Genomic DNA, 11,451 nt, shown 5'->3' with positions numbered 1-11,451 from the left:
TGTGCACGGAATAAGCCGTCCCGGCAGAGACCGGCAGGTCTTCTTCACCCACTGCCAGTGCCGGATCGTCCCTGGGAAGTGGTGGGAATGGACTTCCTGGGAGATCTGCCCAAGTCAGCAGGCCACAAGGTCGTATGGGTCATCACGGATCACTTCTCTAAAATGGTCCACTTGGTGCCTCTCCCACGACTCCCGACGTCACGTGCTCTCGCCACCTTATTCATTAGGCATGTATTTAGGCTGCATGGCATGCCTGACAAGGTGGTGAGCGACCGGGGTCCCCAGTTCGCGTCTCGCTTCTGGAGAGAGCTCTGTAAGCTCCTGCAGATAGAGCTGAACATCTCCTCCGCATACCATCCCGAAACCAATGGACTGGTGGAGAGGACCAATCAGACCTTGGTAACTTACCTCCGCCATTTTATCTCCGCGCACCACGACAACTGGGCTAACCTCCTTCCTTGGGCCGAATTTGCCATTAATAATTCGGTCCATGAATCCTCTGGCCAGACTCCGTTCCTGCTCAATAACGGACAACATCCCAGAATCCCGGTTCCGATGCCCATTACGTCACCCGATCCTAGAGTGGAGGATTGGGCGACCGAGGCCCGGGAGATCTGGGATAACACCCAAGAGGCCCTTAAGAGGGCTAAAGACCGGATGGTGACAACAGCTGATGTGCGCCGCCGCCCGGCACCATCCTTCGCCCCCGGTGACCTAGTGTGGCTGTCCTCTAAGAATGTTAACCTACGGGTACAAGCAGCCAAGTTCGCCCCTAGGTACCTGGGTCCGTTTAAAGTACTAGAGCAGGTAAACCCAGTGGCATACCGACTCCAGCTCCCTCCACGCTGGGCTATAGCCAACACCCTTCACGTGTCCCTCCTGAAACCCGTACGACTTAATAAGTTCTCGGGGTCCCTGACGCCTCAAACAGACTCTCCGTCCGACGACCCTGAGGTGGCGAAGCTTGTGGAGACAAAAGGCATACGGGGCAGGAGGTACTACCTCGTGGAGTGGGTCGGCCGTGGTCCGGAGCATAGATCCTGGGAATTGGAGGATCATATCCACGCCCCGGGTTTGATAGCGGCCTTCGAGCATGGGCAGGGGGGGGTAATGTTACACCTCGTGGCTCTCCTGTGGCAAGGAATGAGGCAGTCTCCTTGCCTGCCACGAGTGCTCCTGCTCAGCAGCGCCGAAGGTCTGCCAGACTGCGCAGAGTGCAGGAGAAACCTCCTCAGAGAGGCAGCACAAGGGTGACACCTAGTGGTACTCCTGTTGCAAGAAATGAGGCGGTCTCCCATTCCTTGCCTGCCGCAGCTCCTCCTGCTCAGCAGCCCCGAAGGTCTGTGAGGTTGCGCAATGTGCAGAGGTTTTCTGCTCAGGGAAGCAGTGAGACTCCCGTTATCTCTACACATTGTGAGACCGAGGATCCCGCCTCTATTTCCCAGAGGCAGGAGGGTGAGCATGTGCAATGCTTGGTGGGTCCTGATTCGCCCACTCACGTCACACGGCTTGATGACGAGCCGGTGACGTGGTGAATCCTGACTGGCCAGGCTGGGACGTCGTGGATCCTGATTGGGTCAAGTCCGTCATCTCCGCTCGCGCCCGCCCTTGGCTGGAGCGACACCTCCTTAAAAGCTCCTCCTGCCATCATCCTTCTATGTTTGGATGTCTGGCAGCGTGCTACCACGCCACTGCTCAGGCATTATCGTCTTCCGTGGGCTTGGCCCTTGATGCTTAGGCAGCACCTGGTTTGCAGGCCGTGTCCCTGCCTTGCTGCTCCGGCAGTAGCTCCTTCGACAGGCCGTGTTCCTGTTCCAGGTGAGCTCCTCGAGTCTCCACCGGACTCACCTGGTTATTGAAAGCACACGTGCGTGGGCACCTCTGTGAAACCCTCGTGCCATATTCTCGTGATTTCCACTGGCACACGTGCGTGGGCACCTCTGTGCTTCCCCGTGCAACAGGTACACCGAGCCGTGTGATCTTTGCCATACAACCCTCACGGGTTAGGGCAGACCGGTGTACGTAGATCGTCTGTGACATTCCAGACGATCGCTAGCAGCAACCCGCTCACTCTTCACCCACCATAGCAGCGGTCCCTTACACCGCACAGTGGACCTTGACCGGCGGAAGCTGTCCATTCCCCATCTTGGCACGCTTCCCCGGGTCCCCCTCGTAACAGTTGACACTATGAAAATCGAGTTGCATCTCAGTAAAAATACATTCTGAAACTGGTGTTGACATTGTAAAAGCTCAGTGATCATACATGCTCCTACTGGCTACAGTTCAGTAATGTTACATTCTGAGACACCAACTGATGCATAGACTGGTGAAAAAAACAGTACTGCACACAGATAGGATGAGTGTGAAAGGAGGCGCAGGATAATGCAGTTAAATTACCTTTTAATGATGAGCATCATATTCTGTGGACAGTTTAGAAGTGTCAGGTTAGATTAATATTGAACATTTATCAATCTTATAATATATGCAGTGTTTCTGAGCTCTGTGGGGAAGATGAAAGAGGAACATCGTTTGTTATTATGTTTGTATATGCAAACCCATATGATAACAACTTTGAACTTGCAAATGCATTATTATCATCTATTTTCCCTAGAAGCCAGCATTAAACTACTTGCCCTTTGCCTTGTTCAGCCATTTTTTATTTTTTTTTCCATCCGCTTCTTTGAATAGTAATTCAGTTTTATTTTTCCAACTAAGTATAAATATGAGGGCTTATCTGTTGTGGGAAGAGTTGTAGTTTTTAATAACACAATTTATTTACCACTGCATCTTTAGTGCTTTAGTGTGAAACAGTAAACAAAATCCAGTAACTGTTCATTAGAGATGAGCGAACCGGTCGCGGTTCGGCTCGAGCTTGGTTTGCCGAACGGAGGTCTCGTTCGAGTACGGTTTGGCGAACTGGTTCGGCGAACCGCTCGAATCCCATAGGAAACAATGGGAGGCAATCACAAATACATAAAAACACACTATAAATGTACACATACAGTTAATAAACATTGCCATAACACTTACCGGTCCCCGCAATCTGTCCTGCACTCTGTCTCCTGTCGCTATTCCATCCGATGATCGCTGCATCCACCCGGTAACCAGCACTGCCAGCAGTGATGACAGGGCCTATCGTGACGTCAAAATAACCATGTGACCAGTCACGTGTCTGTTATCTCATTGGCTACAGACTGGTCACATGACTATGACGCGTCATGTAGGACCTGCAAGTGCATCTCTCCAGTACGCGGTGATCGTTTGTGTATCGCCGTGTACCGGGGATATGCTCTGGCACGCGGTCGGGTTCCCGGTCTGCTTCCCCGTTCCGTTATAAACCGGCTGCCACATCCGGTCAATAACGGAGATCACCGTTGCTATAGCAACGTGCCTGTCAGTGGTGACGTCACCGCTCACAAGCAGCAGCTCCTTCTCACACACGGAGTGAGAAAACTGCACGGGGAATAGCACCGCCTTCTTCCTATGCAGTGCTGCTGATGTAGAAGAGCTGCATGGGTTGAAGGAGAAAGAAGACAGAAGAGCAGGATCGTGGATAATACTAGCTAGTAAGACAAAGCCAGTATTAACCCTTATTACCCAGCAAGCCACCGTCACCAGGGCTGTTGGAAGAGTTGTATACAGCACCAGATGATGGCGTTTATATGAATGCGCCATTTTCTGGGGCGGCTGCGGATTGCAATTCGTAGCAGAGGTGCCCAGAAACCTCGGGCTAACCTGTGCTGCGGATTCTAATCCCCAGCTGCCTAGTTGTACCTGGCTGGAGACAAAAATATGGCGAAGCCCACGTCATTTGTTTTTTAATTATTTCATGAAATAAGTGAAATAATTAAAAAAAACGGGCTTCCCTATATTTTTAGTTCCCAGTCGGGTACAAATAGGCAGCTGGGGGTTGGGGGCAGCCCGTAGCTGACTGCTGTACCTGGCTAGCATACAAAAATATGGCGAAGCCCATGTCATTTTTTTGGTGGGCAAAAAACTCCTGCATACAGTCCTGGATGGAATATGCTGAGCCTTGTAGTTCTGCAGCTGCTGTCTGCTCTCCTGTATACACTAGTGAATGGAGCATGCTGAGCCTTGCCGTTCTGCAGCGGCTGTCTGCTCTCCTCCATATAAACAGCAGCTGCAGAACTACAAGGCTCAGCATACTCCATCCAGGACTGTATGCAGGAGTTTTTTTTGGGCTTCGCCATATTTTTGTATGCTAGCCAGGTACAGCAGGCAGCTACGGGTTGCCCCCAACCCCCCCGCTGCCTATTTGTACCCGGCTGGGAACCAAAAATATAGGGAAGCCCTTTTTTTATTATTTCATGAATTTCATGAAATAATTAAAAAACAAATGACGTGGGCTTCGCCATATTTTTGTGTCCAGCCAGGTACAACTAGGCAGCTGGGGATTGGAATCCACAGAACAGGTTGGCCTGAGCTTTTTGGGCCCCTTTGCTGCGAATTGCAGTCCGCAGCCTCCCCCGAAAATGGTGCTTTCATAGAAGCGCCATCATCTGGCACTGTTTTCAACTCTTCCAACAGCCCTGGTGATGGTAGCTTGCTGGGTAATAATGGGGTTAGGGCTAGCTGTATATTATCAACTGGCCCTAAGCCCAAAATTCATGGTGGCACGCCAATATTAGACATGGCCACCATGAATTTCTAGTACCGATAAAAAGAACCACAACACACAGAAAAATATTTTTATTATAATTAAAACACAACACAATTAGAGACTCCATCTTTATTGAAATAAAGAACCCCCCTCCGCAGTAATCCTGGGTCAAGGGTCCCGCGCCATCCAATCCGGATTCAATATCATCTGATCGGTTTGCTGGAAGGCAAAGCGATCAGATGATGTGTCAGGTTCAAGGGCCTCAATCACATGACACAGCAGATGATTGTATAAACGGCTTTTATACAATCAGCTGATGCATCAGTGCAAAAAAAGCTACACACTTCAGTGCAGACTCCTGTCCGACAGCATCAGCTGATAGTTTAGCCGGCCGGGCGGTAAAAAGCTGGCCTCACCGCTCCACTTATAGTGTCAGCTGATGCCGTCAGGTGACCGCATCAGCTGATCATCGCCAGGTCTGAGAAAGAGAGAGAGAGAGAAAGAAGAGATAGAAGAGAAAGTAGAGAAAGAAAGGAGAGAGGGAAAGGAAAGAAAGAAAGAAAGGAGAGAGAGAAAGAGAGAGCGAAAGGAGAGAAAGAAAGGAAAGAGAGAAAGAGAGGGAGTAAGGAGAGAAAGAAAGGAGAGAGAGAAACGAGATAGAGACAGGAGAGAGAAAGGAAAGAAAAAGGAGAGAAAGAAAGGCGAGAGATAGGAGAGAAAGAAGAGAGAGAGAGAGAAAGGAGAGGTCTAAAGGACAGAGATAAAGAAAGTAGAGAGAGAAAGAAGAGAAAGAGAAAAGGAAGAGAGAGAATGAGAGTGAGAAAGAAGAGAGAGAAGACAAAGAGGAGAAAGTAGAGAAAGAAAGGAGAGAGGGAAAGGAGAGAAAGAAAGGAGAGAGCGAGAAAGAGAGAGCAAAAGGAGAGAAAGAAAGGAGAGAGAAAGGAGAGAAAGAAAGGAGAGAGAAAGGAGAGAAAGAAAGGAGAGAGAAAGGAGAGAAAGAAAGGAGAGAGAAAGGAGAGAAAAAAAGGAGAGAGATAGGAGAGAGAGAAAGGAGAGAGAGAAAGAGAAAGAAATGAGAGAGAGAAAGGAGAGAGAGAAAGAAGAGAAAGCGAGAAGGAAGAGAGAATGAGAGAAAGAGAGTGAGAAAGAAGAGAGAGAAGAGAAAGAGGAGAAAAAAGAGAAAGTAGAGAAAGAAGAGAAAGAAATGAGAGAGGGAAAGGAAAGAAAGAAAGGAGAGAGAGAAAGAGAGAGCGAAAGGAGAGAAAGAAAGGAGAGAGAAAGAAGAGAAAGAAAGGAGATAGAGATAGGAGAGAGAGAAAGGAGAGAAAAAGGAGAGCAAGAAATGAGAGAGAGAACGAGAGAGAGAAAGGAGAGAAAGAAAGGAGAGAAAGAAGAGAGAGAGAAAGGAGAGAGAGAAAGGAGAGAGAGAGAAAGAAGAGAAAGAGAGAAGGAAGAGAGCGAGAGAGAGAAAGAGAGAGAGAAAGAAGAGAGAGAAGAGAAAGAGGAGAAAGAAGAGAAAGAAAGGAGATATAGAAAGAGAGAGAGAAAGAAGAGAAAGAAAGGAGAGAGAGAATGGAGAGAGAGATAGGAGAGAGGGAAAGGAGAGAGAAAGAGAGAAAGGAGAGAGAAAAAGGAGAGAGAGAGCTCTCAGCTGATGTCCAGCTCCTCCCCTCAGTGCATAATTAAATTATATTTATAAATATATTATAAATATAATTTAAAATTAAAAATAATAATAAAAAAAAAAAAATTACCCGGTGTAGAAGTTGCAACCTTATGCTCCCTAGGTGAGCACTGTATCCACTCAGCTATTGCTTCTAATCTGAATCATAGGCACATTTGGTGGTCTTGAAGTCTGTATTGCTGAAGTCTCAGCTGACCATGCGATTCACTTCATTGCTACCGTATGTGAAGCTCATGCAGAGCACTCGTGTTCTGTAGCAGAGATGACAGTGCCGTGTGGATTACGTCGGACCTGGAGTGGTATGGGAGGATTTTAATAAAATGGTGAAACTGTGTTTTTTTTTCTTTTATTCCAAATAAAGGATTTTTCGCGGTGTGTGTTTATTTACTTTCACTTTATAAATAGATAATAATTATAATTTAAAATTATAGATAAAAAAAAAAAATTCTTTATCGGGACTAGAACTCCCAACGTTATGCTTCATAGGCAGGTGCTTAATGCAGTAGGACAGATCAGGAACTAACCAAAGCCAGCTACAGATGCCAAAGGCATAGACTATAAGTGGCACTGCACAAAGGTTGCAGCACCTAGATATAGCAGGCCAGGAGCAGGAACAAGGCAGAGGAAAGTTAACCCCTGACATGATCAGGCCAGAGTTGGAGGAAACAAGTAAATACCGGCCTGGATTATAACAACACCCATGAACTTTTAAGGGATTTTACTGTGCCTTAGTTTGCTTGAATTCTTTTAGAACCCGAATAAAAAACAAATGCAAAAATCATCCAAACTCTATTTTCCAAGAAGCATGGCTTTCAAAGAGATATCTTATGGTATACGTGGAGTAGAAGGAAAGGGTTAACCCGCACTGCTGTGTGGAATAAGGAAATCACTCAGTAGAGCTATCTTCATGATTGAGGAATCAAAATCACTGATGATTTTTTAATTCTGAAGAGGGGATTGTATTGACTCTGAAATGCGTTTATTAATAAAATCACGAAGATATATCTCCCGAGTGATTTCCTCATTCCACACAGGAGCATGCGTTAATACTTTCCTTCTATTCCACGTATACATTCATCCTCAGGGTCTGCAGCAGCCATCGTGGTAATTATTTCTGTTCATATGGTAGTTATAATATATAGGAATCACTGCACTCTCATTGATTATAAGAAAATATCAACAGATTCGTTTTTTGTGCCAGAAAAAATTTTTTTTATTTATTCATAAATCTATTTCAGTTATTAGATAAACTAAGTGAAGATGGGACGTTTCGGCCCAACAACGGGCCTTCTTCACGCCAAAATACACTAAAAAAATATAAAAAAAGGACAACAATCAATATATACATTATGGTACAATGTTAACATGAAAACAGTAGAGCATATGAAGAAGCATAAATAGAAATATTAGTATGTCGATATCTGAAAGAATGCAAAGTACAGTAATAAAATACATACTGGTAGTTTGTCATATAGAGAAGAAGAGAAAGAAAAAGAAGAGGAAGAAGAAGGGGAAGAAAGAAGGAAGCAGGCAACATGATGGTCTCTGTGAATGGTATAACATACCTCAGTAGTTATGAGGTGATTATTTCAGGTTCATTGCATACAAAAGAGTTTTTGTAGGAGGAGTTGTCTAGAAAGGAACACCGCTTTATTTTATTGACTCTTGTACTAGACGTTTTAGACAACAGATCCTAAGGAGAAGAAGTGCAAGTATGAATGAAGGAATATTAGATAAATATTCTATGTTAGTACGACATTGCTGTGGGAATCTTTTACCTTAATGGCATATACGAATACATACACCCAATGAATTATTAGATACTCTGGACACCGGGCCAGTAACCAATTGTGTTCACCTTGTGGACCCTTTAAGAGATCCAAGACATTCAGGATTAAAGATCAGAAGACTTGAATTGGTGTATGTGGAGCATGTGTCATAAATACCTTGTATCTTATAATACTTGATGTAGTTATGCTTGAAATGACAGGCAAAAATCTAGAACACGTGGTCTATGAAAAAAGGAGAAATGAAACTGACTACCAGCGTCACCTATTAAAGCGGTACTTAGAAGGGTAACCTATAATATATTAACTACCTCAATACTGCTGCTATAGAGGCCTGTTTCGCTTTTGTGCTTGAACACTTGAGTAAATTTTCTAGTTTGTACAACCTAGAGGATTCAGAAATATCTAATCAGGAGAATATATATGGATTCCAAACTAACCTCTATAACACACATTGCTATTACCTTCAAATCAAGGTGTATGTCAGAAGATGCATGATCTGAGGAGTTATTAGTAATGCCAAAGGTTTTCTGGTGAGCTGAAATAAGGGTAGTCACAATCAAGACAAGTTCAATCAATTCTAGAGGGAAAGCTCCTATCAGACCTTCTTAAGTTACCTGCACTTTCTTGATACAATAGGCAGAGGGTGGTGGGTTCCTCTATAATAAAGAGGAAAGAGCTGTTGTTATATACCTGCCATTTTTGGTAAAAAGTATGTGTCCAGAGCGCCTGAAAACAACCTACCTCATTGCCGTCTTCCCAGACTATGGCTGATTGCGCCCTGTGAACCGGCATGCAGTCTCATTTAACATCGCAAAACCGGAAGTGGCGTCAGACGCCGGCGCATGCGCGGTAGTGAGCCGCGTTTCTATTAGAATGTATGAGGTACCATGTAGTGTATAAAGGAAGCGCCTGCGCATGCGCATTGAGTGTTTTTACGTACTCTGATACAAAACAGTACTGGGAAGATGTAAATGGGGATTGACATTTGTTGCCTGCAAAGTTATATAGAAAAAATGGAACAGAGAAAGTCAGGACAGGATTGAAGGTGTACAAGGACATAAAATTTCGTCATGACATATTAGTATGATGATATAACAATGTATGCAGATTACCCACATAATTACACGGAGGGATGGTATTCCCTGAATTGGGAGAGGAAAAAAGAGAGTCTTTCGGGTATTCTGAATTCGAGCATTAAACAGTTCAATCATAAGAAATGCACATAAATAGTCCATCTTGATAATGTATATCGGATTCAACCTGGAGAAAAAATGTTTTTCTTTTTTTGTTTTTTTGTTTTTTAGGAGAACACAGTGAAGGTCCCAATGCGTTAGATGCAAACAAGGCTATATCAGAGAATTATATAGGGTGAAATTTATACTTTACCAGCTATCAGTGCGTGCACAATGGAAGAAGAAAATGTGACATTTCTTAGGTTTTCTAGAGGGAAAAAAAAGGGGGAAGATAGTTAGAATGATACTAAAATTTAACTCTTAATATTCAGGAAGGTCACTTATGAAATAGGCCAGTCAATTTCTCTATTCAGACCCTTTGGAGTTAGGGTCTGTAACCTGTATATCCAGAAACTCTCTCTTTTCTTCAAAAGTTCTATATGATTACCTCCTCGTCTGGGTCTGTGTACCCTATCAATAACTTGATAGCGTAATTGTGCAATATTGTGGTTTGCCTCGTGGAAGTGTTGTGGAATGGGGAGCCACAGTTTACCGCATCTAATTGTAGAATTGTGGCTAGCTATTCTGTCGCCTACGTGTTGGATAGTTTCGCCTACATAAAGCAGGCCACATGGACACTTTATGATATACACAACAAAGTTGCTTTCACACGTGAAGTATTCCTTGATTGGAAAACTTTTACCTGATCTCGGGTGCACAAAATGATCACCTTTAATCACATTGGAACAGGATGCGCAACCTAGGCAAGGGAATGTACCAGTGCGTCTTGGTGTTAGTAATGTTTGTGTGATGTTCTTCTCACTCCCTATGTCCGCCTTAATCAACGAATCCCTAATGTTCTGTGGTCTCCTCTTGCACATTAAAGGTGGGAGTAAAAATGATGTTATTTCCGGGTACGCTTTTCTCAGTAAGGGCCAATGGTGATTGATAATACTGTAAATCTTTAGCATGGATGGATGATGCGTATGTACGAAGGGTAGCCTATCTACTGTCTGACATTTTTCTGATGGGGTAGAGGACAACGCCTTTTCTCTCTCATTCCTTAATAGTGCTTCTGGATACTTACGTTCGAGAAACCTTTCTGTCATTTCATTTAATCTTTGGTTTTTAGTAGTTTCCTCAGAAACTATTCTCGTAACTCTCTTAAATTGTGATCTGGGCAAGCTGTCTTTTGTAGATTTTGGGTGGCAGCTAGTGTATAACAACATACAGTTGCGGTCCGTGGGTTTCCGATATAGGTCTGAAGATAATTTTCCACTTTCATCTTTTCTTATACAAGTGTCGAGAAAATTAATCTCATCTTGGTGGTGGTTTAATGTAAACCTCAACTCCGGCCATATGCTGTTGATGTGTCTATCAAAGATCATGAGACTAGTGTTGTCCCCTTGCCAAATGCAGAAAATATCATCGATGAATCTGACCCAAATGAGGGTCAGTTCATCGAAAGAAGGATAAGAGTATACGTATCTATTTTCAAAAAATCCATAAAAAGATTTGCATAGGCCGGGGCTACGTTCGAGCCCATCGCGGTCCCGTGTCGCTGTACATAGAAATCGTCCCTAAAGAGAAAGTAATTCTCTTCTAGGACTATGTCAAGTAGGCCCATTGTGAAATCCCTTGAGTCTTGGTTCAGATTAGTTTTTTCTAAGGCGAGTTTGGTTGCCCTAGTACCCTTGCTGTGTGATATTGATGTGTACAAGCTACTCACATCCCATGTGCAAAGAAGACTGCTCGGAGAAGCTCTATGAAGGGTTTTGATTTTTAGTAAAAACTCATTCGTATCCAAGATATGAGATCTAGTATTTTTTGTCAAAGGAGTAAGTATTTTTTTTAAGTAAATAGAAAGTGGCGAAAGGATTGATCCTGTGGATGCAACAATGGGTCTTCCTGGAGGATTATTGAGTGTTTTGTGAACTTTGGGGAGTGTGTAGAAGACAGGTGTTATTGGGTGTGTTTTGGTAAGGAAAGTGCGGGTTGTCTGGTCAATGACACCTTTCTCTTGATATGTGGATAAAAAATTCTGAATTCTCGTTTGGATTTTAAATACTGGATCTGAGGAAATTCTCTGGTAAGTAACGGTGTCATTCAGTTGTCGTTTTATTTCCTCTATGTAGTTGTGTGTATTTTGGACCACAATGGCACCCCCCTTGTCAGCTGGTTTTA

At 44.2% G+C, this 11,451-nt stretch overlaps 1 long non-coding RNA gene across 1 annotated transcript; it reads right to left on the bottom strand.

Annotated features, from left to right (window-relative positions):
- Nucleotides 1-8,266: 8,266 nt before the first annotated feature.
- Nucleotides 8,267-8,626, bottom strand: LOC142295465 (uncharacterized). Its single transcript, XR_012751464.1, has 3 exons — nt 8,557-8,626; nt 8,404-8,478; nt 8,267-8,317 (listed from the first exon to the last, which is right to left on the bottom strand). It is a non-coding gene; the product is annotated as an uncharacterized LOC142295465 (long non-coding RNA).
- Between the last annotated feature and the right edge of the window lie 2,825 nt (nt 8,627-11,451).

Source organism: Anomaloglossus baeobatrachus, chromosome 3 (assembly GCF_048569485.1).
Source record: "Anomaloglossus baeobatrachus isolate aAnoBae1 chromosome 3, aAnoBae1.hap1, whole genome shotgun sequence".
NCBI lineage: Eukaryota > Metazoa > Chordata > Amphibia > Anura > Aromobatidae > Anomaloglossus > Anomaloglossus baeobatrachus.
This window is presented reverse-complemented; position numbering and strand designations above follow the sequence as displayed.